Source organism: Apis cerana, linkage group LG5 (assembly GCF_029169275.1).
Source record: "Apis cerana isolate GH-2021 linkage group LG5, AcerK_1.0, whole genome shotgun sequence".
Taxonomy (NCBI): domain Eukaryota; kingdom Metazoa; phylum Arthropoda; class Insecta; order Hymenoptera; family Apidae; genus Apis; species Apis cerana.
Genome location: NC_083856.1, coordinates 4,113,932 through 4,119,931, shown reverse-complemented (window position 1 = coordinate 4,119,931; position 6,000 = coordinate 4,113,932). Strand labels below are relative to the sequence as shown.

Below are 6,000 nucleotides of genomic sequence, written 5' to 3'. Positions count from 1 at the left end.
ATCGAGTTTTCAAAAAGAAAAAGATGAAAAATAAAAATGTGAAAAAAAATCGTAATTGCTTTTATTCAATTGCACTTCTTCCTTCTATAGAAATACAGAGAAATCGTCTATCTTCTTCTTCTCGCTAATGAGATTTTGTTCCTGAAATCGCGAAAAATTGGATTTAGCTCTTCACGACTTTCAATGTTAGCTCTCAGAATTAGATCTTAAACTAGTGTCGTTTAGTATCAGACCAAAGCTGCACGTCTATGAAGTATATTTCATAAAATCCTAGAATAACGACAAATCTGAATAATATATCAACTTTATTATCAACTTTATAACGAATTTCTGTCTTCTGATTTTAGCCACACGCTCAAATTGTACACTGCTTGATACTCAAAATAAATATAATAGACTTTTTATGACCCAATACTAAAATACGTTTTATAGTTTATGAAAACTGTTTGAACAGATTTTGAATATAGAATAATGATAAATCCTTCTTGCGATGGTTTTGAATTTTTTAGTTTATTTTATTAATTAATGAGATTCTTCTATATTGTATCGTTGAATAAGCTCTTGAAACTAGAATTTTCGACAAGATAAATGAAGAAAATAGGAATATATATATAGAATTTTGTATTTCTATTGATAATTATTGTTTAAACTTGCATGAAATTGAGAAAGAAAAAATTAGGTGCATCATGAAATTACTAATTATAAGTTTTACTTAGAATTCTTAGTTTTTATTCTTTCATTATGTCTTTTTTCCAGAAAGAATCTTCTGAATTTTTAAGATTTATAATTTGAAATTATCATATTATATTATAAAAAATAAGATATTTCACGTTGTCATTGAATTGTATGTATATGTACAAGCTCCATAAAGAATACAACAGCCATTTGTAGGATATATTTATTATAAAATATATGTTCGCTTGAAGTGAATCAACATTCGTAAAATTAAATAAATTCTTCGTTCGTTAGCGAACTTCTACTTTCAATCACTCAAACATTTCATCAAATTATATTTATTTCTCACAATATTTTCTATATTTTTGTTTGCCATTTCGCTATATACGTTATCGTCATTATCATTTATCATTCGCTAACAACAAAGTTCTTGTATGATATTACATACCCCTTTCAACAAATATTGATTATATTTAATTATAAATTACGGATAATGATAATGTTATATATTTTCTGAAATAATATCACATATAAATTCACGCGAAACAGAATAAACATTCAGGATTTGATTTAAACTTTCAACGCTATTCTTTACAAACAACCTTTTTGGTCAAAAATATAATAGCATATATATTTTCGATAGGATCTGCGCGAAAGGGAATCGTTTCCAGTGAATTATTATCACCGTCTTACGATCGGCTCGAAAATGTACCGTTCTAGAAAATGCACCTGGGGACCAAAGCATGCCTTCCTTCCTTTCTTTCGAGATACACATTAATCTGACATTATATAGCCGACAGAGAGACGAACTGACACATTTATGACTGTCTGAAAGCACAATTTTTCGCTTAGATGGCTACGTATCCTTCCTCCTTGCTTGCCAACCTATTCTTGTCTACATAGTGTTCCGTTAAGTTCGTCAAATCCACCTGTTCACGAATTTATTCAAGCCATTTACATGATTTTTCATATTTATATGAATTTTTTCACTTTTGAAATCTATTCTTTTCAATAAAGATTGGTAAGAATAAAATTATTTTTGTGAATACAATGATTAAAATTGATATTAATATTAAAAGAATTTGATTATTAATCTATTCGAAATTAATAAAACGAGAGAAGTTATAAAATGAAAGACAATCATAGAATTTGGAAATTTTACAATCTTTAGCTTGAGAAATAAAAAAATATTTAATAAATAAAGTACTGTTTTGTTATTTCAGATAATTATTATAATACATATTTCATTAAAAATATTTTATATATTTTTAAATTTTTTTATATACATAAATATTCGAAAATAGATATAATTTTTAAAAATTTGAAATTGATATGAGATATTAAATGCAATTAAATTGTAAATACATACGTATAAATCTAGAATGCTTGGAAACTGGCATATTTAACAAATGCATACACGGACTTTATGCAGAAACGTATGAAAACCATTTGGAAAAAATATATGAAATCATACTGCTTTCTTTTTATGTAGAAGCATGTAATATCATACAAGAACCTTGCTTCTAGAAATATGCAACTCTATTACGAACAACTCAAATAAATATTTCAAGATTCTCATCGAAGTAATCCTGTTGCTTATGCAAAGAACAACAACTTGCAAGCAATGCCATTAATTTTTAAATTTAACAACGTTTTCACGAGGTATTTTTCAGTTCTGTGAAGCGTACGTTTAAATTTAACTATTTAAATGACTCGAGATAATTATTAATTATTGACAAGACTCAATAAAAATTTTTTGCCTTATAATATATAATAATATATAATCAATTATAAAAAAAATATGTAAGATTTTTAGATACAAATTGAATTTTTCTTAAAATTTATATACATTCAATGTATATAAATTCATTGCACGTGCACACGCATCACGATAGTTACATAAAAAAAAAATCCAAATAATTTTCAAAAGAATCCAATGAAATTGTGTCATTCGTGGATTCGGAGGACACGTTTTGCAGTGTAGCGCACGTCGATGACACCGGCTCGCGGACGAAACAAAGTAAACAGGAGAACAAGGAAAACCGAATAAAACTTGTTTCGTTCATTACAACATTTCTCGAGTCGGCTTGGTCCCGCGTGTGCTCTCTAATTTGCTACCCCACGCCGATCCACCCCCTAAGAGCCCTTTCGCTGCGCGCGCGAGCATCAAGTTAAAATCGAAACGGGTCGCGGCGCGCGTATTTGTGAAACGTGATTCGCTCTCGTTCGTGCACGTCGAGCGAAATCAAAGGGAGGGGGAATATATATCGATGCCAGAGCTGTAAATCAGTGGTATGAGAGTGGGAATACATAGGCGTGCAGAAGGGATGAAATGCTGCAATACGAATGCTAGCAAAGGTATTAACCCCAAAATTGAGTGGCTGTGGCCTTCTGCACGGAACGAGTGTTATCGGTTCTTCATTCCTCTCGATCTCTTCATTCCGGTAACCTCTTTGGAATTAACGTTGTAAGGGATACTTCTGTGGTGAAATTATAAAGTACATTAATTACAAAGAAATCAAAATTTTGATCATTATTATGATAATATTATTTGACTGTTACCATAATTACGTTCAATCCTTAAAGAATGTATTCTGAAAATCAAAATGTTGAATTATTAAAAATACAGTAATTAAAAACATGAAGTAAACAAAGTACTAACAATACACAAATTAGACTATAATATCAAATTCCACAAAATTAAATATTTATAATGAGACGATACGTACCTTTCCTAAGATTCCTGACAGTAGACTCACGTTATGCAATTAATTTTTTTTACCATTAAATATTAGAAGCTTTCTGATTGGTTAGAATCATCTATCCCATTCAAATCGACTGCCTAAAAATTATATAATTTATATTTAAATTTTTATAATTCTCACAATGATCAACTGATAAAAAATATAATAATAACACGTATGACAATTAAACAAGAATATTAATAACATACAAATTATATTACAATATCAAATTCCACAAAATTGTGTATATATAATGAGACGACACGTATTTGTCTTACAATTCTTGACAGTAGACTCACGCTATGCAATTAATTTATCTAACCATTAAATACTAGAAGCTTCCTGATTGGCTAAAATCACTTATGCTATTCAAATCGATTGGCTAAAAATTATACAATTTATTTCTAAATTTTTATAACTTTTACAATAATCCACTGATTAAAAATATAATAATAACGCGATTAAATATATAATAATAAATATATTAATTAAACAAAAATATTAATAATACACAAATTATACTTCAATATCAAATTCCATAAAATTATATATCTATATATTTATACGAGACGACACGTATTTTTCCTATGATTCCTGATAATAAACTAATATTATGCAATTAATTTTCTTACCGTTAAATATTAGAAGGTTTCTGAGTGGTTAGAATCATCTATCCTTCAATTAGATTAAACAATTGCCTGAAAATTTACAAACACTTTATATTTAATTCTTATAAGACTTACAATGATTTAATTATTAAAAATATAAAACAAACACATGTTAATTAAACAAGATTTCGTATTAATAATACGAAAATTGTACTAAAATATCAAATTCCATAAAATTAAATATATGTAATGACACCACATATTTTCCCTATGATTCGTGACACTAGACTGACGTTGCGCAACTGAATTTTCTACAACTAAAGTCAAGAAGCTTTCTCATTGGCTGGAATGGCTAATTTTATTTATTTCAACTTGAAAAAAAATTTTATATTTATCTATTTCAATTGCGTAAAAATATATTCAATTATTATTAATCGATATATTATTATAAGATTTAAAAAAATCTATAAATAAATTATATTTTTACGCAGTTGCAATAAATAAGACAGGCCCTTCCAGCCAATCAGAAAGCTTCTTGACTTTAGTAGTAGACAAATTAATTACATAACGTCAGTCTACTGTCAGAAACCATAGGGGAAGTACGTGTCGTCTCATTTAGATATATATATTTTGTAGAATTTGATATTGAAGTACAATTTGTGTATTATTAATATTCTTGTTTAATATTCTTGTTTAAATTACACGCGTGTTATTATTATTTTTAATCGGTGGATCATTGTGAAAGTTATAAAAATTTAAAAATAAATTGTATAATTTTTGGACAGTCGATTTGAATAGGATAAGAAATTTTAGCCACTCAGGAAACTTCAAATATTTAAAGGTAAGAAAAATTAATTGTATAATATTAGTTTATTATCAGGAATCGTAGGAAAAATACGTGTCGTCTCGTATAAATATATAGATATATAATTTTGTGGAATTTGCCATTATAATATAATTTGTGTATTATTAATATTTTTGTTTTATTAATACGCGTGTTATTATTATATTTTTAATCAGTGGATCATTGCAAAAGTTATAAAAATTTAGAAATAAATTGTATAATTTTTAGGCAGTCAATTTGAATAGTATAGATGATTCAGCCAATCAGGAAGCTTCTAATATTTAAATAAATAATTTTTAGCCAATCGATTTGAATAGGATAGGTGATTCTAGCCAATCAGGAAGCTTCTAGTATTTAATGGTTAGATAAATTAATTGCATAGCGCGAGTCTACTGTCTGATCGCAAGACAAGTATGTATCGTCTTATTATAAACACATAATTTTATGGAATTTGATATTATAATATAATTTGTGTACTAATAATATTTTTGTTTAATTAACACGCGTGTTATTATTACATTTATAATCGGTGAATCATTATTAGAGTTATAAAAATTTAGAAATAAATTGTATAATTTTTAGGCAGTCAATTTGAATAGTATAGATGATTCAGCCAATCAGGAAGCTTCTAATATTTAACGGTAAGAAAAATTAATTGCGTGACGTCAGTCTACTGTCAGGAGTCATAGAGGAAGTACGTGTCGTTTCGTTATAGATATATAATTTTGTGAATTTATTATTGTATTATAATTTGTGTACTATTAAATCTTTTGTTTAATTAACACGCGTGTTATTATTATATTTTTAATCAATGGATCATTGTCAGAGTTATAAAAATTTAAAAATAAATTGTATAATTTTTGGACAGTCGATTTGAATAGGATAAGAGATTCTAGCCATTCAGAAATCTTCTAATATTTAACGGTAAGAAAAATTAATTACATAATATTAGTTTAATATCAGGAATCGTAGGAAAAATACGTATCGTCTCGTTATAGATATATAGTTTTGTGAATTTGCTATTATAATATAATTTGCGTACTAATATTATTCTTGTTTAATTAACACGTTTGTTATTATTATATTTTTAATCGGTGGATCATTGTGAAAGTTTTAAAAATTTAGAAAT

At 27.0% G+C, this 6,000-nt stretch overlaps 1 long non-coding RNA gene across 1 annotated transcript; it reads right to left on the bottom strand.

Annotated features, from left to right (window-relative positions):
* Positions 1–740: 740 nt before the first annotated feature.
* LOC108001316 (uncharacterized) lies at positions 741–4,301 on the bottom strand. The gene is made up of 5 exons (XR_001766673.3): positions 4,195–4,301; positions 4,052–4,117; positions 3,405–3,517; positions 3,238–3,269; positions 741–3,155 (listed from the first exon to the last, which is right to left on the bottom strand). It is a non-coding gene; the product is annotated as an uncharacterized LOC108001316 (long non-coding RNA).
* Positions 4,302–6,000: the final 1,699 nt, after the last annotated feature.